The sequence below is a fragment of the Chiloscyllium punctatum genome, chromosome 5, assembly GCF_047496795.1.
Source record: "Chiloscyllium punctatum isolate Juve2018m chromosome 5, sChiPun1.3, whole genome shotgun sequence".
NCBI lineage: Eukaryota > Metazoa > Chordata > Chondrichthyes > Orectolobiformes > Hemiscylliidae > Chiloscyllium > Chiloscyllium punctatum.
In genome coordinates this window covers 42,774,013-42,800,800 of record NC_092743.1, presented here as the reverse complement: position 1 = coordinate 42,800,800, position 26,788 = coordinate 42,774,013, and the positions used below count along the sequence as shown (strand labels likewise).

The following is a 26,788-nucleotide window of genomic DNA, read 5'->3' as shown; positions in this document are numbered from 1 at the left end:
ATCTCTATGACTCTATGACTCCTTTCAAGCAAAGTTTTCCCGCGAAGCGGCGCTCTAAACTGCTCGATGACAACTTACTATGTCAACGTCCGGACGAAGGAGTCTTCCATTCCTGTCGGAAAACTGCCTGTGGACTTCTCTTCGTTTCCTCTTCATGAAATCTGGCCTGCACGGGGTGTGCCACTTCCACAGTTGCACAAGTTGAACAGCAACGCATCCGAGCAGGTCAGCACTTAGGAAAGGCCCTACCGGTCAGACAGGGCTCGCGGGTGCTGCTTCAGACGAGTGGCGGTTGCTCTTTGCATCTCGGCCTGCTTGGCGTGTATCTGAAAGCAGCACTTTGCGGAACCTGACCGCAGGGCTGCAGCTCACGAGGATGAAGGAGAAGCCCTCTTTTTTCGTCTGGTAACAGCCCCAAGTGTTCTCTTTCTCCAAAATACACCTTCTTCTTCTTCTTCTTCTTCAGAGAAGTCTGCCTGTTGGTGTGCTGTGACGTCTGCAGTTGCAAACCACGAGCAGCAGGGAGCCCTCTGGAGGAACTTTTTTTTTTATTTCAAAAATATACTTTATTCATAAATGATTTGATGGTCTGTACATTGGATCATGCCATACATATGTCAATATTTACAAACACAGATTCGACTTTATTCTTGTCCTTTACAATCCTGTGCATTTTTTCAATCTTGTATATATACATATACTTGGCTGAGGCATCAGCAGAGCCCAAAAAAACGTCTGTATGGGCCCCCTGTTCTTCTTTCGGCAGGCCGATCTTACACAGTGGTCTTTCCCCACCGCGCCTTGGCGGCAGCTGCCCCAAGCTTCAGCGCGTCCCTCAACACGTAGTCTTGGACCTTGGAATGTGCCAGTCTGCAACACTCGGTCGGGGTCAACTCCTTCAGCTGGAAGATCAACAGGTTTCGGACCGCCCAGAGAGCGTCCTTCACCGAGTTGATGATCCTCCAGGCGCAGTTAATGTTCGTCTCGGTGTGAGTCCCGGGGAACAGGCCGTAGAGCACGGAGTCCCGCGTCACGGCGCTGCTCGGGACGAACCTCGACAAGCACCACTGCATTCCTCTCCAGACTTCCTCTGCATAGGCACATTCCAGAAGGAGGTGTGTGACAGTCTCGTCCCCCCCGCAGCCACTTCGAGGGCAGCGTGCGGTGCGGCAGAGAGTCCGGGCGTGCATAAAGGATCTCACAGGCAGAGCCCTTCTCACCACCAGCCAAGCCACGTCTTGGTGCTTGTTGGAAAGTTCTGGCGATGAGGCATTCTGCCAAATGGCTTTGACAGTCTGCTCAGGGAACCGCTCGACAGGATCCGCCCTCTCCTTTTCCCGAAGGGTCTCAAGGACGCTACGTGCTGACCACTTCCTGATGGACTTGTGGTCAAAGGTGTTTTTCCTCATAAATTTCTCCACGAAGGACAGGTGATACGGAACGGTCCAACTACTCGGAGCGTTCCGCGGCAGCGAGGCCAGGCCCATCCTTCGCAACACCGGGGACAGGTAGAACCTCAGTACGTAGTGACACTTGGTGTTTGCGTACCGGGGATCCACGCACAGCTTGATGCAGCCACACACAAAGGTGGCCATCAGGGTGAGGGTGGCATTGGGCGTGTTTTTTCCCCCATTGCACCGGTCTTTGTACATTGAGTCTCTTCGGACCCGGTCCATCTTTGATCTCCAAATGAATTGGAAGATGGCCCGGGTGACTGCGGCGGCACAGGTCCTGGGGATAGGCCAGACCTGTGCCACATATAGCAATACTGAGAGTACCTCACACCTGATGACCAGGTTTTTTCCCGCGATGGAGAGCGACCGTTGCCCCCATCTGCCTAGTTTCTGTCTCATCTTCCTGATCCGCTCCTCCCAGGTCTTGGCGCACGCCCCAGCCCCCCCGAACCAAATACCCAGCACCTTCAGGTGGTCAGTCCTGACGGTGAAGGGGATAGAGGATTGGTCGGCCCAGTTCCCGAAGAGCATGGCCTCGCTCTTGCCTCGGTTTACCTTGGCCCCCGAGGCCCGTTCGAACTGGTCGCAGATGCACACGAGTCTGTGCACGGACAGCGGATCCGAGCAGAAAACAGCGACGTCATCCATGTACAGGGAGGCCTTAACCTGCAGGCCCCCGCTGCCAGGAATAGTCACCCCTCTCAGGCTCGCATCCTTCCTGATGGATTCGGCAAATGGCTCTATGCAACACACAAACAAGGCGGGTGAGAGGGGGCATCCCTGCCTGACTCCAGATCTTACAGGGAAGCTATCTGATTCCCACCCATTGATTGAGACTGCACTGACAATGTTGGTGTAGAGCAGTCTGATCCAATTTCCGATTCCCTCCCCAAAGCCCATTTTGGAGAGGACATCCCTCATATATGTATGCGATATCCTGTCAAAGGCTTTCTCCTGGTCCAGGCTGATGAGGCAGGTGTCCACCCCCCTGTCCTGCACGTAGGCGATCGTATCCCTGAGGAGTGCGAGACTCTCAGAGATCTTCCTGCCCGGTACAGCACAGGTTTGGTCCGGGTGGATCACCGATCCCAGAGCAGACCTGACCCGGTTGGCGATGACCTTTGACAGGATTTTGTAGTCTGCATTTAACAGTGAGATCGGTCTCCAATTTCTAATTTCCTCCCTCTCCCCCTTCCGCTTGTAGACGAGGGTGATGATGCCTTTCCTCATGGATTCACTCATGGTACCTGCCCGGAGCATACTGACATACACCTCCAGCAGGTCCTGGCCGATCAAGTCCCAAAGAGCGGAATAAACCTCGACCGGTAAGCCGTCGCTTCCGGGAGTTTTATTCTTTTCGAAGGACTCGAGGGCCTTGGTCAGTTCATCCAGAGATAGCGGCTGGTCCAGCCTCTCTCGTGTTCCGTCATCTAGGACCTCCGTGATAGAGGACAGGAACGACTGGGAGGCCGCGCTGTCGGTCGGCTTCGAGTCATACAGGCTGGCGTAGAAGGATTTGCTGATCCTCATGACGTCAGCCTGAGATGACGTTACCGAGCCATCTTCTTTCTTCAGGCTGCTGAGCACGGAGCTCTCTTTGTGCACCTTCTGGAAGAAGAAACGTGAGCACGTCTCGTCCTGCTCCACCGAGCGGACCCTGGACCGGAAGATTATCCTGGAGGCCTCCGAGGCGAAGAGCGAGGCTTGCTGGCCCTTCACCTCCTTGAGGTCCTCCGTGACATCCACCCCCATCGTCTGCAGCAGGAGCAGGTTCTGCATACTTTCCTGGAGCTGGGACAGTTTTCCCCGCCTCTCTCTCGCCTCCTGGACACCTTTGAGGATAAAGAACCTCTTGATGTTCCCTTTTACCGTTTCCCACCAGTCCGCTGGAGACTCAAAGAGGGGCTTCACGGTTCTCCAACCTGCGTAATCCCTCTTGAGCTCTTCGATGTTTCCCGGGGTCAACAGCTTAGTGTTCAGTTTCCACGTTCCCTTGCCCGCCCGCTGTTCGTCCTGTAGGTGACAGTCGGCCAGCAGGAGGCAGTGGTCAGAGAAGAACACCGGCTTGACGTCGGTGGATCTGACCGAGAGCGTTCGGGACACAAACAGGTAATCTATCCTTGAGCGGATAGACCCGTCTGCCCGTGACCAGGTGTATCTACGCTGCGCTCCGTCTGCAGGGGCGCTGAAGACGTCGTGCAGCTTGGCGTCTTTGACCGTTTCCATCAGGGCCCTGGACGTAGCGTCCGGTTTACTGTCCCCCCCGCCGGATCGTCCATCAGCATCAATGATGCAGTTGAAGTCTCCGGCCAGAATGACCGGCCTGGACGTAGCCAGCAGCAGTGGAAGCTGTTGCAGGACGGCCAACCGTTCACTCTTACCCACTGGGGCGTACACGTTGATTAGTCTCACGGGAGCGTTTCTGTATTTGACGTCCACGACGAGAAGGCGCCCGCCCACCACCTCCTTAACCTCGGAGATGGTGAAGTTGCCTCCCCGCAACAGGATACCCAGGCCGGAGGCGCGGCTATCGTTGCCCCCCGACCACACTGACGGCCCGTGGGCCCACAAGCTCGACCATCTCCTGTAACTGCTGAGGTGCGGTATCCCGCACTCCTGCAGAAACAGGACATCGGCTTTGACGTTGGCCAGGAAGGCCAGCGTTGAAACACATCGCGTAGCCGCTTTAATGCTACGCACATTTATGCTGGCAATTTTAAACCCCATTTTAACAGTTTGCGGGGTTACCAGTGTCCATTTTTTTCTGGTCTTGCTCCAGTGGGGTGGCTGCGTGCATCCCTGTGGTGACAGCAAACTGCTGTACCTTCCCAGGGCTGAGGTAGTTGTCCGGCTCCACGCTGGAGTCATTTCCCCGCTCTGGTGTCATCGTGTCAGACCCAGGGTCCGCATCGCCCCGTTCTCCATCTGACATCAGGGCTGTCACTGGGACGCTGCTCCCAGTTCCCTGGAGCTGTGGGCCGGTGGGTACCCCTTGGTTCTCACCGGGTCGGGGGAGGCCTTCACCCATCCCCTCAGAGGGATCGTCTTTTCCTTCTTGGGCGGTGTTGCCCTCCTTTCTCCCCACGGCGCTCTGCCTCTTCCTCCGGAGGCGACCCTTCTTGCGCCCGTCCTCACCCTCGGAGGAGCTGCCTGTATCCTCCTCTTGGAGGTGTCTCTTCCCCCTTCGCTTGGTGGCTTTGGGGCCCTCGAGAGGTTTCCTTTTCCTGTTTTTAACGATAATCCACTGCTCTGCCTCCTTTGATCCCTCCTCTTCCATTTCCTCCGTCTGTCTTGTAGGAGCTTGGGTCGGCTGCTCCATCTCCCCGCTGTCTGCCGCCTGCTCCTCTACAACCTTCCCTTCCTTCTGGGTGCCTCCAGGCACCGTTCCTTTGCTGATTCGCGGTACCTCGTTGGACTTTGTCGGTCCGCTGCTCGTGTTGCCACCTCCGGCCATCTGTGCGTAGGTGGCGGCTCCTCGTCTTGGGCAGGCCTTGTACATGTGGCCCGCCTCCCCGCACAGGTTGCAGCTCTTTTCCTCCCGACAGTCCTTTGTCAAGTGACCCTCCTGTTTGCAGTTCCTGCAGATGGTCACTTTGCAATCCACCGCCACGTGTCCCGACTTCCCGCAGGTTCGGCACACTTTCGGCTGCCCTGCATATGTCAGGTAGCCTCTGCTCCCTCCGATTGCGAAGCTCGAGGGTGGGTGGAGGATGTTCCCACTGTCATCGGCCCTCAGAGTTACCTTGACCTGCCTCTTACTGGTCCAGATCCCAAAGGGGTCGATCACATCGGTGGCTTCTCCCTCGACTTGGACGTACCTTCCCAGGAAGGTCAGGACATCAGCCGCTGGAACGTAGGGGTTGTACATATGGATTGTAACAACCCGGTTCCTCTGTGCAGGAAGCACACACAATGGCGTCGCCGACAAGATGGAGAACAGCGGCTCCCCTTCCTTCTCCTTGAAGACCTTCAGGAGCTGTTCGCACTGCTTCACGCTTCTGAAGGTCACATCGAAGTAGCCTGCCCCAGGGAAATCCTGCAGGCAGTACACGTCTGCGGCTGCAAGGCCGCAACACTCCAGCAGAACTTTCTTCACAAACACCGTCCGATCCACCGGTCCCTCTGGAGGAACACAACATCCACGCAGTCAGTCAGCACTCACTTGAACGTGTCGCAAGTCTCCAATCAGTCAGACAGCGCTCTCGAGTGCTACCTCACACTTGTTGTGACTGCTGGCGCCGATCGGTTTGTTTGGATTCTGGAATCTCAGAGCGTCTCGCTGGCGATTCTTTCGGCGGCACCGTGTTTTCCAGAAGACTTCGCGCACGTGCTGCTGCTGCTGCTGCTCGGATGTGTCGATAGTCGCGTCGCGTTGTTCGGTTGAATACAGCGTGCAATCTCGAGAGGAAATCACCTGCTGCTCTCAGCTCATCGTTCCGAAGCACCATGGGGGCTAAGCAAGTGCACGTCGTAGGGGAATTAGCTCAAATGGTAGAGCGCTCGCTTCGCATGCGAGAGGTAGTGGGATCGATGCCCACATTCTCCACAGTGCTTTTCCTGGGGACACGCTTGAGACGCAAGCAGTGTGACCCTCGCGTGAACCCTGTGTGTGGCTCCAGTCTTTGCTGCTGCACAGATAGCACGATGGTGAGTTTACAAAATGCTGTGCAGAAAAAAAAGTTGAGCACGTGTCGCCCAGATGTTAAACCTTCCAGCAACGCGTTTGCTCTGGTGTGGTCAGTTCAAATCAGGCGTGAAGCCGTCCAAAGCAATTATTATTGCGCGCGGAGAGAAAGAAAACACGTCCGGTGACAAAGGCCACAGTCTTGCCTTCTCAGAAGATTGAACTCAGGACCTTCAGATTATGAGACTGACGCGCTGCCTACTGCGCTAAGAAGGCCAGCCGACAGCCGAGGCTCATACCGCGTGCCCAAATAGGCCGGTTTTCAAGGTGCCGCGAGCCACAGAGCAACCCTCGTCAGAAAGCTGCAGCTCCAGTGAGGCCAGGATATCGGCTTTCAATCCACAATCACGCACGTCGCCCGTTACATGCTGGGCTCTGGCCCGTGCAGAGACACGGCCCACTCGCGGTACCGCAGAGCCGTGGCGTCAGGAGCTCGGCAAAGCCCGGTATGTCTTGCGCTTGGCAGGCAACATTCGGCAAAGCCTTTCACTTCTTTGTCTCGATGGCTCCGCTGCTGGAGAGCCACGTCACAGCGCACTAAGATCCTTTGCTCAGCACTCCATGCAGGCAAGAAGGGAGGTGCTTCCATTTACCAAAGAGCCTAAGAAAATGAGGGTTTGCTTCAGGAAAAGAAGGAAGCACATGTCAGGTATAGACAGGATAGATCGAGTGAATCCGTACAAGAGTGTAAAGACAGAAGGGAAATCAGGAGGGTAAAAAGGGGACCTGAGATAGTTTTGGCAGATAGAGTTAAGGAAAATCCAAAGGGATTTTGCAAATACATTATAAGGACAAAAGGGTGACTAGGGAGAGAATAGGGCCCCTCGAGGATCAGCACAGCGGCCTTTGTGCCGAGCCGCAGGAGAGGCTGGGCCGATACTAAACGAGTATTTTGCATCAGTGTTTACTGTGGAAAAGGATAGAATGTAGGGAGAAGTATAGAATATAGGGAAATGGATGGTGACATCTTGAAAATTGTCCACATTGCAGAGGAGGAATGCTGGATGCCTTGAAGCGCGTACAAGTGGATCAATGCCCAGGACCTGATCAGGTCTGGGGGAAGCTAAGGAAGTGATTGCTGGGCCCCTTGCTGAGATATTTGTATGGGTGATATAAAATCATGAGGCGTATAGATCGGATAAAGAGAGAAAGTCTTTTCCCTGGGGTGCGGGAGACCAGCACTAGAGGGCAGAGGTTTAGGGTGAGAGGGAAAAGATATGAAAGAGAACTAAGGGGCACCTTTTTCACACAGAGGGTGGTACGTGTATGGAATGAGCTGCCAGAGGAAGTGGCGGAGGCGAGGACAATTGCAATATTTAAAAGGCATCTGGGTGGCTATATGAATAGGAAGGGTTTGGAGGGATATGGCCCGGGTGCCGGCAGGTACGACTAGATTGGGATGGGATATCTGGTCGGAAAGGTCCGACCGAAGGGTCTCTTTCCGTGACGTACATCTCTATGACTCTATGACTCCTTTCAAGCAAAGTTTTCCCGCGAAGCGGCGCTCTAAACTGCTCGATGACAACTTACTATGTCAACGTCCGGACGAAGGAGTCTTCCATTCCTGTCGGAAAACTGCCTGTGGACTTCTCTTCGTTTCCTCTTCATGAAATCTGGCCTGCACGGGGTGTGCCACTTCCACAGTTGCACAAGTTGAACAGCAACGCATCCGAGCAGGTCAGCACTTAGGAAAGGCCCTACCGGTCAGACAGGGCTCGCGGGTGCTGCTTCAGACGAGTGGCGGTTGCTCTTTGCATCTCGGCCTGCTTGGCGTGTATCTGAAAGCAGCACTTTGCGGAACCTGACCGCAGGGCTGCAGCTCACGAGGATGAAGGAGAAGCCCTCTTTTTTCGTCTGGTAACAGCCCCAAGTGTTCTCTTTCTCCAAAATACACCTTCTTCTTCTTCTTCTTCTTCAGAGAAGTCTGCCTGTTGGTGTGCTGTGACGTCTGCAGTTGCAAACCACGAGCAGCAGGGAGCCCTCTGGAGGAACACAACATCCACGCAGTCAGTCAGCACTCACTTGAACGTGTCGCAAGTCTCCAATCAGTCAGACAGCGCTCTCGAGTGCTACCTCACACTTGTTGTGACTGCTGGCGCCGATCGGTTCGTTTGGATTCTGGAATCTCAGAGCGTCTCGCTGGCGATTCTTTCGGCGGCACTGTGTTTTCCAGAAGACTTCGCGCACGTGCTGCTGCTGCTGCTCGGATGTGTCGATAGTCGCGTCGCGTTGTTCGGTTGAATACAGCGTGCAATCTCGAGAGGAAATCGCCTGCTGCTCTCAGCTCATCGTTCCGAAGCACCATGGGGGCTAAGCAAGTGCACGTTGTAGGGGAATTAGCTCAAATGGTAGAGCGCTCGCTTAGCATGCGAGAGGTAGTGGGATCGATGCCCACATTCTCCACAGTGCTTTTCCTGGGGACACGCTTGAGACGCAAGCAGTGTGACCCTCGCGTGAACCCTGCGTGTGGCTCCAGTCTTTGCTGCTGCACAGATAGCACGATGGTGAGTTCCCAAAATGCTGTGCAGAAAAAAAAGTTGAGCACGTGTCGCCCAGATGTTAAACCTTCCAGCAACGCGTTTGCTCTGGTGTGGTCAGTTCAAATCAGGCGTGAAGCCGTCCAAAGCAATTATTATTGCCCGCGGAGAGAAAGAAAACACGTCCGGTGACAAAGGCCACAGTCTTGCCTTCTCTGAGGATTGAACTCAGGACCTTCAGATTATGAGACTGACGCGCTGCCTACTGCGCTAAGAAGGCCAGCCGACAGCCGAGGCTCATACCGCGTGCCCAAATAGGCCGGTTTTCAAGGTGCCGCGAGCCACAGAGCAACCCTCGTCAGAAAGCTGCAGCTCCAGTGAGGCCAGGATATCGGCTTTCAATCCACAATCACGCACGTCGCCCGTTACATGCTGGGCTCTGGCCCGTGCAGAGACACGGCCCACTCGCGGTACCGCAGAGCCGTGGCGTCAGGAGCTCGGCAAAGCCCGGTATGTCTTGCGCATGGCAGGCAACATTCGGCAAAGCCTTTCACTTCTTTGTCTCGATGGCTCCGCTGCTGGAGAGCCACGTCACAGCGCACTAAGATCCTTTGCTCAGCACTCCATGCAGGCAAGAAGGGAGGTGCTTCCGTTTACCAAAGAGCCTAAGAAAATGAGGGTTTGCTTAAGGAAAAGAAGGAAGCACTTGTCAGGTATAGACAGGATAGATCGAGTGAATCCGTACAAGAGTGTAAAGACAGTAGGGAAATCAGGAGGGTAAAAAGGGGACCTGAGATAGCTTTGGCAGATAGAGTTAAGGAAAATCCAAAGGGTTTTTGCAAATACATTATAAGGACAAAAGGGTGACTAGGGAGAGAATAGGGCCCCTCGAGGATCAGCACAGCGGCCTTTGTGTCGAGCCGCAGGAGAGGCTGGGCCGATACTAAACGAGTATTTTGCATCAGTGTTTACTGTGGAAAAGGATAGAATGTAGGGAGAAGTATAGAATATAGGGAAATGGATGGTGACATCTTGAAAATTGTCCACATTGCAGAGGAGGAATGCTGGATGCCTTGAAGCGCGTACAAGTGGATCAATGCCCAGGACCTGATCAGGTCTGGGGGAAGCTAAGGAAGTGATTGCTGGGCCCCTTGCTGAGATATTTGTATGGTTGATATAAAATCATGAGGCGTATAGATCGGATAAAGAGAGAAAGTCTTTTCCCTGGGGTGCGGGAGACCAGCACTAGAGGGCAGAGGTTTAGGGTGAGAGGGAAAAGATATGAAAGAGAACTAAGGGGCACCTTTTTCACACAGAGGGTGGTACGTGTATGGAATGAGCTGCCAGAGGAAGTGGCGGAGGCGAGTGCAATTGCAATATTTAAAAGGCATCTGGGTGGCTATATGAATAGGAAGGGTTTGGAGGGATATGGCCCGCGTGCCGGCAGGTACGACTAGATTGGGATGGGATATCTGGTCGGAAAGGTCCGACCGAAGGGTCTCTTTCCGTGACGTACATCTCTATGACTCTATGACTCCTTTCAAGCAAAGTTTTCCCGCGAAGCGGCGCTCTAAACTGCTCGATGACAACTTACTATGTCAACGTCCGGACGAAGGAGTCTTCCATTCCTGTCGGAAAACTGCCTGTGGACTTCTCTTCGTTTCCTCTTCATGAAATCTGGCCTGCACGGGGTGTGCCACTTCCACAGTTGCACAAGTTGAACAGCAACGCATCCGAGCAGGTCAGCACTTAGGAAAGGCCCTACCGGTCAGACAGGGCTCGCGGGTGCTGCTTCAGACGAGTGGCGGTTGCTCTTTGCATCTCGGCCTGCTTGGCGTGTATCTGAAAGCAGCACTTTGCGGAACCTGACCGCAGGGCTGCAGCTCACGAGGATGAAGGAGAAGCCCTCTTTTTTCGTCTGGTAACAGCCCCAAGTGTTCTCTTTCTCCAAAATACACCTTCTTCTTCTTCTTCTTCTTCAGAGAAGTCTGCCTGTTGGTGTGCTGTGACGTCTGCAGTTGCAAACCACGAGCAGCAGGGAGCCCTCTGGAGGAACACAACATCCACGCAGTCAGTCAGCACTCACTTGAACGTGTCGCAAGTCTCCAATCAGTCAGACAGCGCTCTCGAGTGCTACCTCACACTTGTTGTGACTGCTGGCGCCGATCGGTTCGTTTGGATTCTGGAATCTCAGAGCGTCTCGCTGGCGATTCTTTCGGCGGCACTGTGTTTTCCAGAAGACTTCGCGCACGTGCTGCTGCTGCTGCTCGGATGTGTCGATAGTCGCGTCGCGTTGTTCGGTTGAATACAGCGTGCAATCTCGAGAGGAAATCGCCTGCTGCTCTCAGCTCATCGTTCCGAAGCACCATGGGGGCTAAGCAAGTGCACGTCGTAGGGGAATTAGCTCAAATGGTAGAGCGCTCGCTTAGCATGCGAGAGGTAGTGGGATCGATGCCCACATTCTCCACAGTGCTTTTCCTGGGGACACGCTTGAGACGCAAGCAGTGTGACCCTCGCGTGAACCCTGCGTGTGGCTCCAGTCTTTGCTGCTGCACAGATAGCACGATGGTGAGTTCACAAAATGCTGTGCAGAAAAAAATGTTGAGCACGTGTCGCCCAGATGTTAAACCTTCCAGCAACGCGTTTGCTCTGGTGTGGTCAGTTCAAATCAGGCGTGAAGCCGTCCAAAGCAAATATTATTGCCCGCGGAGAGAAAGAAAACACGTCCGGTGACAAAGGCCACAGTCTTGCCTTCTCTGAGGATTGAACTCAGGACCTTCAGATTATGAGACTGACGCGCTGCCTACTGCGCTAAGAAGGCCAGCCGACAGCCGAGGCTCATACCGCGTGCCCAAATAGGCCGGTTTTCAAGGTGCCGCGAGCCACAGAGCAACCCTCGTCAGAAAGCTGCAGCTCCAGTGAGGCCAGGATATCGGCTTTCAATCCACAATCACGCACGTCGCCCGTTACATGCTGGGCTCTGGCCCGTGCAGAGACACGGCCCACTCGCGGTACCGCAGAGCCGTGGCGTCAGGAGCTCGGCAAAGCCCGGTATGTCTTGCGCTTGGCAGGCAACATTCGGCAAAGCCTTTCACTTCTTTGTCTCGATGGCTCCGCTACTGGAGAGCCACGTCACAGCGCACTAAGATCCTTTGCTCAGCACTCCATGCAGGCAAGAAGGGAGGTGCTTCCGTTTACCAAAGAGCCTAAGAAAATGAGGGTTTGCTTAAGGAAAAGAAGGAAGCACTTGTCAGGTATAGACAGGATAGATCGAGTGAATCCGTACAAGAGTGTAAAGACAGTAGGGAAATCAGGAGGGTAAAAAGGGGACCTGAGATAGCTTTGGCAGATAGAGTTAAGGAAAATCCAAAGGGTTTTTGCAAATACATTATAAGGACAAAAGGGTGACTAGGGAGAGAATAGGGCCCCTCGAGGATCAGCACAGCGGCCTTTGTGTCGAGCCGCAGGAGAGGCTGGGCCGATACTAAACGAGTATTTTGCATCAGTGTTTACTGTGGAAAAGGATAGAATGTAGGGAGAAGTATAGAATATAGGGAAATGGATGGTGAACATCTTGAAAATTGTCCACATTGCAGAGGAGGAATGCTGGATGCCTTGAAGCGCGTACAAGTGGATCAATGCCCAGGACCTGATCAGGTCTGGGGGAAGCTAAGGAGGTGATTGCTGGGCCCCTTGCTGAGATATTTGTATGGTTGATATAAAATCATGAGGCGTATAGATCGGATAAAGAGAGAAAGTCTTTTCCCTGGGGTGCGGGAGACCAGCACTAGAGGGCAGAGGTTTAGGGTGAGAGGGAAAAGATATGAAAGAGAACTAAGGGGCACCTTTTTCACACAGAGGGTGGTACGTGTATGGAATGAGCTGCCAGAGGAAGTGGCGGAGGCGAGTGCAATTGCAATATTTAAAAGGCATCTGGGTGGCTATATGAATAGGAAGGGTTTGGAGGGATATGGCCCGCGTGCCGGCAGGTACGACTAGATTGGGATGGGATATCTGGTCGGAAAGGTCCGACCGAAGGGTCTCTTTCCGTGACGTACATCTCTATGACTCTATGACTCCTTTCAAGCAAAGTTTTCCCGCGAAGCGGCGCTCTAAACTGCTCGATGACAACTTACTATGTCAACGTCCGGACGAAGGAGTCTTCCATTCCTGTCGGAAAACTGCCTGTGGACTTCTCTTCGTTTCCTCTTCATGAAATCTGGCCTGCACGGGGTGTGCCACTTCCACAGTTGCACAAGTTGAACAGCAACGCATCCGAGCAGGTCAGCACTTAGGAAAGGCCCTACCGGTCAGACAGGGCTCGCGGGTGCTGCTTCAGACGAGTGGCGGTTGCTCTTTGCATCTCGGCCTGCTTGGCGTGTATCTGAAAGCAGCACTTTGCGGAACCTGACCGCAGGGCTGCAGCTCACGAGGATGAAGGAGAAGCCCTCTTTTTTCGTCTGGTAACAGCCCCAAGTGTTCTCTTTCTCCAAAATACACCTTCTTCTTCTTCTTCTTCTTCAGAGAAGTCTGCCTGTTGGTGTGCTGTGACGTCTGCAGTTGCAAACCACGAGCAGCAGGGAGCCCTCTGGAGGAACTTTTTTTTTTTTTTTTATTTCAAAAATATACTTTATTCATAAATGATTTGATGGTCTGTACATTGGATCATGCCATACATATGTCCATATTTACAAACACAGATTCGACTTTATTCTTGTCCTTTACAATCCTGTGCATTTTTTCAATCTTGTATCTATACATATATTTGGCTGAGGCATCAGCAGAGCCCAAAAAAACGTCTGTATGGGCCCCCTGTTCTTCTTTCGGCAGGCCGATCTTACACAGTGGTCTTTCCCCACCGCGCCTTGGCGGCAGCTGCCCCAAGCTTCAGCGCGTCCCTCAACACGTAGTCTTGGACCTTGGAATGTGCCAGTCTGCAACACTCGGTCGGGGTCAACTCCTTCAGCTGGAAGATCAACAGGTTTCGGACCGCCCAGAGAGCGTCCTTCACCGAGTTGATGATCCTCCAGGCGCAGTTAATGTTCGTCTCGGTGTGAGTCCCGGGGAACAGGCCGTAGAGCACGGAGTCCCGCGTCACGGCGCTGCTCGGGACGAACCTCGACAAGCACCACTGCATTCCTCTCCAGACTTCCTCTGCATAGGCACATTCCAGAAGGAGGTGTGTGACAGTCTCGTCCCCCCCGCAGCCACTTCGAGGGCAGCGTGCGGTGCGGCAGAGAGTCCGGGCGTGCATAAAGGATCTCACAGGCAGAGCCCTTCTCACCACCAGCCAAGCCACGTCTTGGTGCTTGTTGGAAAGTTCTGGCGATGAGGCATTCTGCCAAATGGCTTTGACAGTCTGCTCAGGGAACCGCTCGACAGGATCCGCCCTCTCCTTTTCCCGAAGGGTCTCAAGGACGCTACGTGCTGACCACTTCCTGATGGACTTGTGGTCAAAGGTGTTTTTCCTCATAAATTTCTCCACGAAGGACAGGTGATACGGAACGGTCCAACTACTCGGAGCATTCCGCGGCAGCGAGGCCAGGCCCATCCTTCGCAACACCGGGGACAGGTAGAACCTCAGTACGTAGTGACACTTGGTGTTTGCGTACCGGGGATCCACGCACAGCTTGATGCAGCTACACACAAAGGTGGCCATCAGGGTGAGGGTGGCATTGGGCGTGTTTTTTCCCCCATTGCACCGGTCTTTGTACATAGAGTCTCTTCGGACCCGGTCCATCTTTGATCTCCAAATGAATTGGAAGATGGCCCGGGTGACTGCGGCGGCACAGGTCCTGGGGATAGGCCAGACCTGTGCCACATATAGCAATACTGAGAGTACCTCACACCTGATGACCAGGTTTTTTCCCGCGATGGAGAGCGACCGTTGCCCCCATCTGCCTAGTTTCTGTCTCATCTTCCTGATCCGCTCCTCCCAGGTCTTGGCGCACGCCCCAGCCCCCCCGAACCAAATACCCAGCACCTTCAGGTGGTCAGTCCTGACGGTGAAGGGGATAGAGGATTGGTCGGCCCAGTTCCCGAAGAGCATGGCCTCGCTCTTGCCTCGGTTTACCTTGGCCCCCGAGGCCCGTTCGAACTGGTCGCAGATGCACACGAGTCTGTGCACGGACAGCGGATCCGAGCAGAAAACAGCGACGTCATCCATGTACAGGGAGGCCTTAACCTGCAGGCCCCCGCTGCCAGGAATAGTCACCCCTCTCAGGCTCGCATCCTTCCTGATGGATTCGGCAAATGGCTCTATGCAACACACAAACAAGGCGGGTGAGAGGGGGCATCCCTGCCTGACTCCAGATCTTACAGGGAAGCTATCTGATTCCCACCCATTGATTGAGACTGCACTGACAATGTTGGTGTAGAGCAGTCTGATCCAATTTCTGATCCACGCAGTCAGTCAGCACTCACTTGAACGTGTCGCAAGTCTCCAATCAGTCAGACAGCGCTCTCGAGTGCTACCTCACACTTGTTGTGACTGCTGGCGCCGATCGGTTCGTTTGGATTCTGGAATCTCAGAGCGTCTCGCTGGCGATTCTTTCGGCGGCACTGTGTTTTCCAGAAGACTTCGCGCACGTGCTGCTGCTGCTGCTCGGATGTGTCGATAGTCGCGTCGCGTTGTTCGGTTGAATACAGCGTGCAATCTCGAGAGGAAATCGCCTGCTGCTCTCAGCTCATCGTTCCGAAGCACCATGGGGGCTAAGCAAGTGCACGTTGTAGGGGAATTAGCTCAAATGGTAGAGCGCTCGCTTAGCATGCGAGAGGTAGTGGGATCGATGCCCACATTCTCCACAGTGCTTTTCCTGGGGACACGCTTGAGACGCAAGCAGTGTGACCCTCGCGTGAACCCTGCGTGTGGCTCCAGTCTTTGCTGCTGCACAGATAGCACGATGGTGAGTTCACAAAATGCTGTGCAGAAAAAAAAGTTGAGCACGTGTCGCCCAGATGTTAAACCTTCCAGCAACGCGTTTGCTCTGGTGTGGTCAGTTCAAATCAGGCGTGAAGCCGTCCAAAGCAATTATTATTGCCCGCGGAGAGAAAGAAAACACGTCCGGTGACAAAGGCCACAGTCTTGCCTTCTCTGAGGATTGAACTCAGGACCTTCAGATTATGAGACTGACGCGCTGCCTACTGCGCTAAGAAGGCCAGCCGACAGCCGAGGCTCATACCGCGTGCCCAAATAGGCCGGTTTTCAAGGTGCCGCGAGCCACAGAGCAACCCTCGTCAGAAAGCTGCAGCTCCAGTGAGGCCAGGATATCGGCTTTCAATCCACAATCACGCACGTCGCCCGTTACATGCTGGGCTCTGGCCCGTGCAGAGACACGGCCCACTCGCGGTACCGCAGAGCCGTGGCGTCAGGAGCTCGGCAAAGCCCGGTATGTCTTGCGCTTGGCAGGCAACATTCGGCAAAGCCTTTCACTTCTTTGTCTCGATGGCTCCGCTGCTGGAGAGCCACGTCACAGCGCACTAAGATCCTTTGCTCAGCACTCCATGCAGGCAAGAAGGGAGGTGCTTCCGTTTACCAAAGAGCCTAAGAAAATGAGGGTTTGCTTAAGGAAAAGAAGGAAGCACTTGTCAGGTATAGACAGGATAGATCGAGTGAATCCGTACAAGAGTGTAAAGACAGTAGGGAAATCAGGAGGGTAAAAAGGGGACCTGAGATAGCTTTGGCAGATAGAGTTAAGGAAAATCCAAAGGGTTTTTGCAAATACATTATAAGGACAAAAGGGTGACTAGGGAGAGAATAGGGCCCCTCGAGGATCAGCACAGCGGCCTTTGTGTCGAGCCGCAGGAGAGGCTGGGCCGATACTAAACGAGTATTTTGCATCAGTGTTTACTGTGGAAAAGGATAGAATGTAGGGAGAAGTATAGAATATAGGGAAATGGATGGTGACATCTTGAAAATTGTCCACATTGCAGAGGAGGAATGCTGGATGCCTTGAAGCGCGTACAAGTGGATCAATGCCCAGGACCTGATCAGGTCTGGGGGAAGCTAAGGAAGTGATTGCTGGGCCCCTTGCTGAGATATTTGTATGGTTGATATAAAATCATGAGGCGTATAGATCGGATAAAGAGAGAAAGTCTTTTCCCTGGGGTGCGGGAGACCAGCACTAGAGGGCAGAGGTTTAGGGTGAGAGGGAAAAGATATGAAAGAGAACTAAGGGGCACCTTTTTCACACAGAGGGTGGTACGTGTATGGAATGAGCTGCCAGAGGAAGTGGCGGAGGCGAGTGCAATTGCAATATTTAAAAGGCATCTGGGTGGCTATATGAATAGGAAGGGTTTGGAGGGATATGGCCCGCGTGCCGGCAGGTACGACTAGATTGGGATGGGATATCTGGTCGGAAAGGTCCGACCGAAGGGTCTCTTTCCGTGACGTACATCTCTATGACTCTATGACTCCTTTCAAGCAAAGTTTTCCCGCGAAGCGGCGCTCTAAACTGCTCGATGACAACTTACTATGTCAACGTCCGGACGAAGGAGTCTTCCATTCCTGTCGGAAAACTGCCTGTGGACTTCTCTTCGTTTCCTCTTCATGAAATCTGGCCTGCACGGGGTGTGCCACTTCCACAGTTGCACAAGTTGAACAGCAACGCATCCGAGCAGGTCAGCACTTAGGAAAGGCCCTACCGGTCAGACAGGGCTCGCGGGTGCTGCTTCAGACGAGTGGCGGTTGCTCTTTGCATCTCGGCCTGCTTGGCGTGTATCTGAAAGCAGCACTTTGCGGAACCTGACCGCAGGGCTGCAGCTCACGAGGATGAAGGAGAAGCCCTCTTTTTTCGTCTGGTAACAGCCCCAAGTGTTCTCTTTCTCCAAAATACACCTTCTTCTTCTTCTTCTTCTTCAGAGAAGTCTGCCTGTTGGTGTGCTGTGACGTCTGCAGTTGCAAACCACGAGCAGCAGGGAGCCCTCTGGAGGACCACAACATCCACGCAGTCAGTCAGCACTCACTTGAACGTGTCGCAAGTCTCCAATCAGTCAGACAGCGCTCTCGAGTGCTACCTCACACTTGTTGTGACTGCTGGCGCCGATCGGTTCGTTTGGATTCTGGAATCTCAGAGCGTCTCGCTGGCGATTCTTTCGGCGGCACTGTGTTTTCCAGAAGACTTCGCGCACGTGCTGCTGCTGCTGCTCGGATGTGTCGATAGTCGCGTCGCGTTGTTCGGTTGAATACAGCGTGCAATCTCGAGAGGAAATCGCCTGCTGCTCTCAGCTCATCGTTCCGAAGCACCATGGGGGCTAAGCAAGTGCACGTTGTAGGGGAATTAGCTCAAATGGTAGAGCGCTCGCTTAGCATGCGAGAGGTAGTGGGATCGATGCCCACATTCTCCACAGTGCTTTTCCTGGGGACACGCTTGAGACGCAAGCAGTGTGACCCTCGCGTGAACCCTGCGTGTGGCTCCAGTCTTTGCTGCTGCACAGATAGCACGATGGTGAGTTCCCAAAATGCTGTGCAGAAAAAAAAGTTGAGCACGTGTCGCCCAGATGTTAAACCTTCCAGCAACGCGTTTGCTCTGGTGTGGTCAGTTCAAATCAGGCGTGAAGCCGTCCAAAGCAAATATTATTGCCCGCGGAGAGAAAGAAAACACGTCCGGTGACAAAGGCCACAGTCTTGCCTTCTCTGAGGATTGAACTCAGGACCTTCAGATTATGAGACTGACGCGCTGCCTACTGCGCTAAGAAGGCCAGCCGACAGCCGAGGCTCATACCGCGTGCCCAAATAGGCCGGTTTTCAAGGTGCCGCGAGCCACAGAGCAACCCTCGTCAGAAAGCTGCAGCTCCAGTGAGGCCAGGATATCGGCTTTCAATCCACAATCACGCACGTCGCCCGTTACATGCTGGGCTCTGGCCCGTGCAGAGACACGGCCCACTCGCGGTACCGCAGAGCCGTGGCGTCAGGAGCTCGGCAAAGCCCGGTATGTCTTGCGCTTGGCAGGCAACATTCGGCAAAGCCTTTCACTTCTTTGTCTCGATGGCTCCGCTACTGGAGAGCCACGTCACAGCGCACTAAGATCCTTTGCTCAGCACTCCATGCAGGCAAGAAGGGAGGTGCTTCCGTTTACCAAAGAGCCTAAGAAAATGAGGGTTTGCTTAAGGAAAAGAAGGAAGCACTTGTCAGGTATAGACAGGATAGATCGAGTGAATCCGTACAAGAGTGTAAAGACAGTAGGGAAATCAGGAGGGTAAAAAGGGGACCTGAGATAGCTTTGGCAGATAGAGTTAAGGAAAATCCAAAGGGTTTTTGCAAATACATTATAAGGACAAAAGGGTGACTAGGGAGAGAATAGGGCCCCTCGAGGATCAGCACAGCGGCCTTTGTGTCGAGCCGCAGGAGAGGCTGGGCCGATACTAAACGAGTATTTTGCATCAGTGTTTTCTGTGGAAAAGGATAGAATGTAGGGAGAAGTATAGAATATAGGGAAATGGATGGTGAACATCTTGAAAATTGTCCACATTGCAGAGGAGGAATGCTGGATGCCTTGAAGCGCGTACAAGTGGATCAATGCCCAGGACCTGATCAGGTCTGGGGGAAGCTAAGGAGGTGATTGCTGGGCCCCTTGCTGAGATATTTGTATGGTTGATATAAAATCATGAGGCGTATAGATCGGATAAAGAGAGAAAGTCTTTTCCCTGGGGTGCGGGAGACCAGCACTAGAGGGCAGAGGTTTAGGGTGAGAGGGAAAAGATATGAAAGAGAACTAAGGGGCACCTTTTTCACACAGAGGGTGGTACGTGTATGGAATGAGCTGCCAGAGGAAGTGGCGGAGGCGAGTGCAATTGCAATATTTAAAAGGCATCTGGGTGGCTATATGAATAGGAAGGGTTTGGAGGGATATGGCCCGCGTGCCGGCAGGTACGACTAGATTGGGATGGGATATCTGGTCGGAAAGGTCCGACCGAAGGGTCTCTTTCCGTGACGTACATCTCTATGACTCTATGACTCCTTTCAAGCAAAGTTTTCCCGCGAAGCGGCGCTCTAAACTGCTCGATGACAACTTACTATGTCAACGTCCGGACGAAGGAGTCTTCCATTCCTGTCGGAAAACTGCCTGTGGACTTCTCTTCGTTTCCTCTTCATGAAATCTGGCCTGCACGGGGTGTGCCACTTCCACAGTTGCACAAGTTGAACAGCAACGCATCCGAGCAGGTCAGCACTTAGGAAAGGCCCTACCGGTCAGACAGGGCTCGCGGGTGCTGCTTCAGACGAGTGGCGGTTGCTCTTTGCATCTCGGCCTGCTTGGCGTGTATCTGAAAGCAGCACTTTGCGGAACCTGACCGCAGGGCTGCAGCTCACGAGGATGAAGGAGAAGCCCTCTTTTTTCGTCTGGTAACAGCCCCAAGTGTTCTCTTTCTCCAAAATACACCTTCTTCTTCTTCTTCTTCTTCAGAGAAGTCTGCCTGTTGGTGTGCTGTGACGTCTGCAGTTGCAAACCACGAGCAGCAGGGAGCCCTCTGGAGGAACTTTTTTTTTTTTTTTTAATTTCAAAAATATACTTTATTCATAAATGATTTGATGGTCTGTACATTGGATCATGCCATACATATGTCCATATTTACAAACACAGATTCGACTTTATTCTTGTCCTTTACAATCCTGTGCATTTTTTCAATCTTGTATATATACATATATTTGGCTGAGGCATCAGCAGAGCCCAAAAAAACGTCTGTATGGGCCCCCTGTTCTTCTTTCGGCAGGCCGATCTTACACAGTGGTCTTTCCCCACCGCGCCTTGGCGGCAGCTGCCCCAAGCTTCAGCGCGTCCCTCAACACGTAGTCTTGGACCTTGGAATGTGCCAGTCTGCAACACTCGGTCGGGGTCAACTCCTTCAGCTGGAAGATCAACAGGTTTCGGACCGCCCAGAGAGCGTCCTTCACCGAGTTGATGATCCTCCAGGCGCAGTTAATGTTCGTCTCGGTGTGAGTCCCGGGGAACAGGCCGTAGAGCACGGAGTCCCGCGTCACGGCGCTGCTCGGGACGAACCTCGACAAGCACCACTGCATTCCTCTCCAGACTTCCTCTGCATAGGCACATTCCAGAAGGAGGTGTGTGACAGTCTCGTCCCCCCCGCAGCCACTTCGAGGGCAGCGTGCGGTGCGGCAGAGAGTCCGGGCGTGCATAAAGGATCTCACAGGCAGAGCCCTTCTCACCACCAGCCAAGCCACGTCTTGGTGCTTGTTGGAAAGTTCTGGCGATGAGGCATTCTGCCAAATGGCTTTGACAGTCTGCTCAGGGAACCGCTCGACAGGATCCGCCCTCTCCTTTTCCCGAAGGGTCTCAAGGACGCTACGTGCTGACCACTTCCTGATGGACTTGTGGTCAAAGGTGTTTTTCCTCATAAATTTCTCCACGAAGGACAGGTGATACGGAACGGTCCAACTACTCGGAGCGTTCCGCGGCAGCGAGGCCAGGCCCATCCTTCGCAACACCGGGGACAGGTAGAACCTCAGTACGTAGTGACACTTGGTGTTTGCGTACCGGGGATCCACGCACAGCTTGATGCAGCCACACACAAAGGTGGCCATCAGGGTGAGGGTGGCATTGGGCGTGTTTTTTCCCCCATTGCACCGGTCTTTGTACATAGAGTCTCTTCGGACCCGGTCCATCTTTGATCTCCAAATGAATTGGAAGATGGCCCGGGTGACTGCGGCGGCACAGGTCCTGGGGATAGGCCAGACCTGTGCCACATATAGCAATACTGAGAGTACCTCACACCTGATGACCAGGTTTTTTCCCGCGATGGAGAGCGACCGTTGCCCCCATCTGCCTAGTTTCTGTCTCATCTTCCTGATCCGCTCCTCCCAGGTCTTGGCGCACGCCCCAGCCCCCCCGAACCAAATACCCAGCACCTTCAGGTGGTCAGTCCTGACGGTGAAGGGGATAGAGGATTGGTCGGCCCAGTTCCCGAAGAGCATGGCCTCGCTCTTGCCTCGGTTTACCTTGGCCCCCGAGGCCCGTTCGAACTGGTCGCAGATGCACACGAGTCTGTGCACGGACAGCGGATCCGAGCAGAAAACAGCGACGTCATCCATGTACAGGGAGGCCTTAACCTGCAGGCCCCCGCTGCCAGGAATAGTCACCCCCCTCAGGCTCGCATCCTTCCTGATGGATTCGGCAAATGGCTCTATGCAACACACAAACAAGGCGGGTGAGAGGGGGCATCCCTGCCTGACTCCAGATCTTACAGGGAAGCTATCTGATTCCCACCCATTGATTGAGACTGCACTGACAATGTTGGTGTAGAGCAGTCTGATCCAATTTCCGATTCCCTCCCCAAAGCCCATTTTGGAGAGGACATCCCTCATATATGTATGCGATATCCTGTCAAAGGCTTTCTCCTGGTCCAGGCTGATGAGGCAGGTGTCCACCCCCCTGTCCTGCACGTAGGCGATCGTATCCCTGAGGAGTGCGAGACTCTCAGAGATCTTCCTGCCCGGTACAGCACAGGTTTGGTCCGGGTGGATCACCGATCCCAGAGCAGACCTGACCCGGTTGGCGATGACCTTTGACAGGATTTTGTAGTCTGCATTTAACAGTGAGATCGGTCTCCAATTTCTAATTTCCTCCCTCTCCCCCTTCCGCTTGTAGACGAGGGTGATGATGCCTTTCCTCATGGATTCACTCATGGTACCTGCCCGGAGCATACTGACATACACCTCCAGCAGGTCCTGGCCGATCAAGTCCCAAAGAGCGGAATAAACCTCGACCGGTAAGCCGTCGCTTCCGGGAGTTTTATTCTTTTCGAAGGACTCGAGGGCCTTGGTCAGTTCATCCAGAGATAGCGGCTGGTCCAGCCTCTCTCGTGTTCCGTCATCTAGGACCTCCGTGATAGAGGACAGGAACGACTGGGAGGCCGCGCTGTCGGTCGGCTTCGAGTCATACAGGCTGGCGTAGAAGGATTTGCTGATCCTCATGACGTCAGCCTGAGATGACGTTACCGAGCCATCTTCTCTGGAGGAACACAACATCCACGCAGTCAGTCAGCACTCACTTGAACGTGTCGCAAGTCTCCAATCAGTCAGACAGCGCTCTCGAGTGCTCCCTCACACTTGTTGTGACTGCTGGCGCCGATCGGTTCGTTTGGATTCTGGAATCTCAGAGCGTCTCGCTGGCGATTCTTTCGGCGGCACTGTGTTTTCCAGAAGACTTCGCGCACGTGCTGCTGCTGCTGCTCGGATGTGTCGATAGTCGCGTCGCGTTGTTCGGTTGAATACAGCGTGCAATCTCGAGAGGAAATCGCCTGCTGCTCTCAGCTCATCGTTCCGAAGCACCATGGGGGCTAAGCAAGTGCACGTTGTAGGGGAATTAGCTCAAATGGTAGAGCGCTCGCTTAGCATGCGAGAGGTAGTGGGATCGATGCCCACATTCTCCACAGTGCTTTTCCTGGGGACACGCTTGAGACGCAAGCAGTGTGACCCTCGCGTGAACCCTGCGTGTGGCTCCAGTCTTTGCTGCTGCACAGATAGCACGATGGTGAGTTCCCAAAATGCTGTGCAGAAAAAAAAGTTGAGCACGTGTCGCCCAGATGTTAAACCTTCCAGCAACGCGTTTGCTCTGGTGTGGTCAGTTCAAATCAGGCGTGAAGCCGTCCAAAGCAAATATTATTGCCCGCGGAGAGAAAGAAAACACGTCCGGTGACAAAGGCCACAGTCTTGCCTTCTCTGAGGATTGAACTCAGGACCTTCAGATTATGAGACTGACGCGCTGCCTACTGCGCTAAGAAGGCCAGCCGACAGCCGAGGCTCATACCGCGTGCCCAAATAGGCCGGTTTTCAAGGTGCCGCGAGCCACAGAGCAACCCTCGTCAGAAAGCTGCAGCTCCAGTGAGGCCAGGATATCGGCTTTCAATCCACAATCACGCACGTCGCCCGTTACATGCTGGGCTCTGGCCCGTGCAGAGACACGGCCCACTCGCGGTACCGCAGAGCCGTGGCGTCAGGAGCTCGGCAAAGCCCGGTATGTCTTGCGCTTGGCAGGCAACATTCGGCAAAGCCTTTCACTTCTTTGTCTCGATGGCTCCGCTACTGGAGAGCCACGTCACAGCGCACTAAGATCCTTTGCTCAGCACTCCATGCAGGCAAGAAGGGAGGTGCTTCCGTTTACCAAAGAGCCTAAGAAAATGAGGGTTTGCTTAAGGAAAAGAAGGAAGCACTTGTCAGGTATAGACAGGATAGATCGAGTGAATCCGTACAAGAGTGTAAAGACAGTAGGGAAATCAGGAGGGTAAAAAGGGGACCTGAGATAGCTTTGGCAGATAGAGTTAAGGAAAATCCAAAGGGTTTTTGCAAATACATTATAAGGACAAAAGGGTGACTAGGGAGAGAATAGGGCCCCTCGAGGATCAGCACAGCGGCCTTTGTGCCGAGCCGCAGGAGAGGCTGGGCCGATACTAAACGAGTATTTTGCATCAGTGTTTACTGTGGAAAAGGATAGAATGTAGGGAGAAGTACAGAATATAGGGAAATGGATGGTGACATCTTGAAAATTGTCCACATTGCAGAGGAGGAATGCTGGATGCCTTGAAGCGCGTACAAGTGGATCAATGCCCAGGACCTGATCAGGTCTGGGGGAAGCTAAGGAAGTGATTGCTGGGCCCCTTGCTGAGATATTTGTATGGTTGATATAAAATCATGAGGCGTATAGATCGGATAAAGAGAGAAAGTCTTTTCCCTGGGGTGCGGGAGACCAGCACTAGAGGGCAGAGGTTTAGGGTGAGAGGGAAAAGATATGAAAGAGAACTAAGGGGCACCTTTTTCACACAGAGGGTGGTACGTGTATGGAATGAGCTGCCAGAGGAAGTGGCGGAGGCGAGTGCAATTGCAATATTTAAAAGGCATCTGGGTGGCTATATGAATAGGAAGGGTTTGGAGGGATATGGCCCGCGTGCCGGCAGGTACGACTAGATTGGGATGGGATATCTGGTCGGAAAGGTCCGACCGAAGGGTCTCTTTCCGTGACGTACATCTCTATGACTCTATGACTCCTTTCAAGCAAAGTTTTCCCGCGAAGCGGCGCTCTAAACTGCTCGATGACAACTTACTATGTCAACGTCCGGACGAAGGAGTCTTCCATTCCTGTCGGAAAACTGCCTGTGGACTTCTCTTCGTTTCCTCTTCATGAAATCTGGCCTGCACGGGGTGTGCCACTTCCACAGTTGCACAAGTTGAACAGCACCGCATCCGAGCAGGTCAGCACTTAGGAAAGGCCCTACCGGTCAGACAGGGCTCGCGGGTGCTGCTTCAGACGAGTGGCGGTTGCTCTTTGCATCTCGGCCTGCTTGGCGTGTATCTGAAAGCAGCACTTTGCGGAACCTGACCGCAGGGCTGCAGCTCACGAGGATGAAGGAGAAGCCCTCTTTTTTCGTCTGGTAACAGCCCCAAGTGTTCTCTTTCTCCAAAATACACCTTCTTCTTCTTCAGAGAAGTCTGCCTGTTGGTGTGCTGTGACGTCTGCAGTTGCAAACCACGAGCAGCAGGGAGCCCTCTGGAGGAACACAACTTTTTTTTTATTTCAAAAATATACTTTATTCATAAATGATTTGATGGTCTGTACATTGGATCATGCCATACATATGTCCATATTTACAAACACAGATTCGACTTTATTCTTGTCCTTTACAATCCTGTGCATTTTTTCAATCTTGTATATATACATATATTTGGCTGAGGCATCAGCAGAGCCCAAAAAAACGTCTGTATGGGCCCCCTGTTCTTCTTTCGGCAGGCCGATCTTACACAGTGGTCTTTCCCCACCGCGCCTTGGCGGCAGCTGCCCCAAGCTTCAGCGCGTCCCTCAACACGTAGTCTTGGACCTTGGAATGTGCCAGTCTGCAACACTCGGTCGGGGTCAACTCCTTCAGCTGGAAGATCAACAGGTTTCGGACCGCCCAGAGAGCGTCCTTCACCGAGTTGATGATCCTCCAGGCGCAGTTAATGTTCGTCTCGGTGTGAGTCCCGGGGAACAGGCCGTAGAGCACGGAGTCCCGCGTCACGGCGCTGCTCGGGACGAACCTCGACAAGCACCACTGCATTCCTCTCCAGACTTCCTCTGCATAGGCACATTCCAGAAGGAGGTGTGTGACAGTCTCGTCCCCCCCGCAGCCACTTCGAGGGCAGCGTGCGGTGCGGCAGAGAGTCCGGGCGTGCATAAAGGATCTCACAGGCAGAGCCCTTCTCACCACCAGCCAAGCCACGTCTTGGTGCTTGTTGGAAAGTTCTGGCGATGAGGCATTCTGCCAAATGGCTTTGACAGTCTGCTCAGGGAACCGCTCGACAGGATCCGCCCTCTCCTTTTCCCGAAGGGTCTCAAGGACGCTACGTGCTGACCACTTCCTGATGGACTTGTGGTCAAAGGTGTTTTTCCTCATAAATATCTCCACGAAGGACAGGTGATACGGAACGGTCCAACTACTCGGAGCGTTCCGCGGCAGCGAGGCCAGGCCCATCCTTCGCAACACCGGGGACAGGTAGAACCTCAGTACGTAGTGACACTTGGTGTTTGCGTACCGGGGATCCACGCACAGCTTGATGCAGCCACACACAAAGGTGGCCATCAGGGTGAGGGTGGCATTGGGCGTGTTTTTTCCCCCATTGCACCGGTCTTTGTACATTGAGACTCTTCGGACCCGGTCCATCTTTGATCTCCAAATGAATTGGAAGATGGCCCGGGTGACTGCGGCGGCACAGGTCCTGGGGATAGGCCAGACCTGTGCCACATATAGCAATACTGAGAGGACCTCACACCTGATGACCAGGTTTTTTCCCGCGATGGAGAGCGACCGTTGCCCCCATCTGCCTAGTTTCTGTCTCATCTTCCTGATCCGCTCCTCCCAGGTCTTGGCGCACGCCCCAGCCCCCCCGAACCAAATACCCAGCACCTTCAGGTGGTCAGTCCTGACGGTGAAGGGGATAGAGGATTGGTCGGCCCAGTTCCCGAAGAGCATGGCCTCGCTCTTGCCTCGGTTTACCTTGGCCCCCGAGGCCCGTTCGAACTGGTCGCAGATGCACACGAGTCTGTGCACGGACAGCGGATCCGAGCAGAAAACAGCGACGTCATCCATGTACAGGGAGGCCTTAACCTGCAGGCCCCCGCTGCCAGGAATAGTCACCCCCCTCAGGCTCGCATCCTTCCTGATGGATTCGGCAAATGGCTCTATGCAAC

General features: G+C 53.7%; 12 non-coding genes across 12 annotated transcripts; 6 read left to right on the top strand and 6 right to left on the bottom strand.

Annotated features, from left to right (window-relative positions):
* The first annotated feature begins 5,927 nt into the window (after nucleotides 1–5,927).
* Nucleotides 5,928–6,000, top strand: trnaa-cgc (transfer RNA alanine (anticodon CGC)). Its single transcript has one exon. It is a non-coding gene; the product is annotated as a tRNA-Ala (tRNA).
* A 281-nt stretch (nucleotides 6,001–6,281) lies between these two features.
* trnam-cau (transfer RNA methionine (anticodon CAU)) lies at nucleotides 6,282–6,354 on the bottom strand. The gene has a single exon. It is a non-coding gene; the product is annotated as a tRNA-Met (tRNA).
* A 2,114-nt stretch (nucleotides 6,355–8,468) lies between these two features.
* Nucleotides 8,469–8,541, top strand: trnaa-agc (transfer RNA alanine (anticodon AGC)). Its single transcript has one exon. It is a non-coding gene; the product is annotated as a tRNA-Ala (tRNA).
* Nucleotides 8,542–8,822: 281 nt separating this feature from the next.
* On the bottom strand, nucleotides 8,823–8,895 carry trnam-cau (transfer RNA methionine (anticodon CAU)). The gene has a single exon. It is a non-coding gene; the product is annotated as a tRNA-Met (tRNA).
* Nucleotides 8,896–11,009: 2,114 nt separating this feature from the next.
* trnaa-agc (transfer RNA alanine (anticodon AGC)) lies at nucleotides 11,010–11,082 on the top strand. The gene has a single exon. It is a non-coding gene; the product is annotated as a tRNA-Ala (tRNA).
* Nucleotides 11,083–11,363: 281 nt separating this feature from the next.
* On the bottom strand, nucleotides 11,364–11,436 carry trnam-cau (transfer RNA methionine (anticodon CAU)). Its single transcript has one exon. It is a non-coding gene; the product is annotated as a tRNA-Met (tRNA).
* Nucleotides 11,437–15,346: 3,910 nt separating this feature from the next.
* On the top strand, nucleotides 15,347–15,419 carry trnaa-agc (transfer RNA alanine (anticodon AGC)). The gene has a single exon. It is a non-coding gene; the product is annotated as a tRNA-Ala (tRNA).
* A 281-nt stretch (nucleotides 15,420–15,700) lies between these two features.
* trnam-cau (transfer RNA methionine (anticodon CAU)) lies at nucleotides 15,701–15,773 on the bottom strand. The gene has a single exon. It is a non-coding gene; the product is annotated as a tRNA-Met (tRNA).
* Nucleotides 15,774–17,887: 2,114 nt separating this feature from the next.
* trnaa-agc (transfer RNA alanine (anticodon AGC)) lies at nucleotides 17,888–17,960 on the top strand. Its single transcript has one exon. It is a non-coding gene; the product is annotated as a tRNA-Ala (tRNA).
* Nucleotides 17,961–18,241: 281 nt separating this feature from the next.
* trnam-cau (transfer RNA methionine (anticodon CAU)) lies at nucleotides 18,242–18,314 on the bottom strand. The gene has a single exon. It is a non-coding gene; the product is annotated as a tRNA-Met (tRNA).
* Nucleotides 18,315–22,927: 4,613 nt separating this feature from the next.
* Nucleotides 22,928–23,000, top strand: trnaa-agc (transfer RNA alanine (anticodon AGC)). Its single transcript has one exon. It is a non-coding gene; the product is annotated as a tRNA-Ala (tRNA).
* A 281-nt stretch (nucleotides 23,001–23,281) lies between these two features.
* On the bottom strand, nucleotides 23,282–23,354 carry trnam-cau (transfer RNA methionine (anticodon CAU)). Its single transcript has one exon. It is a non-coding gene; the product is annotated as a tRNA-Met (tRNA).
* Nucleotides 23,355–26,788: the final 3,434 nt, after the last annotated feature.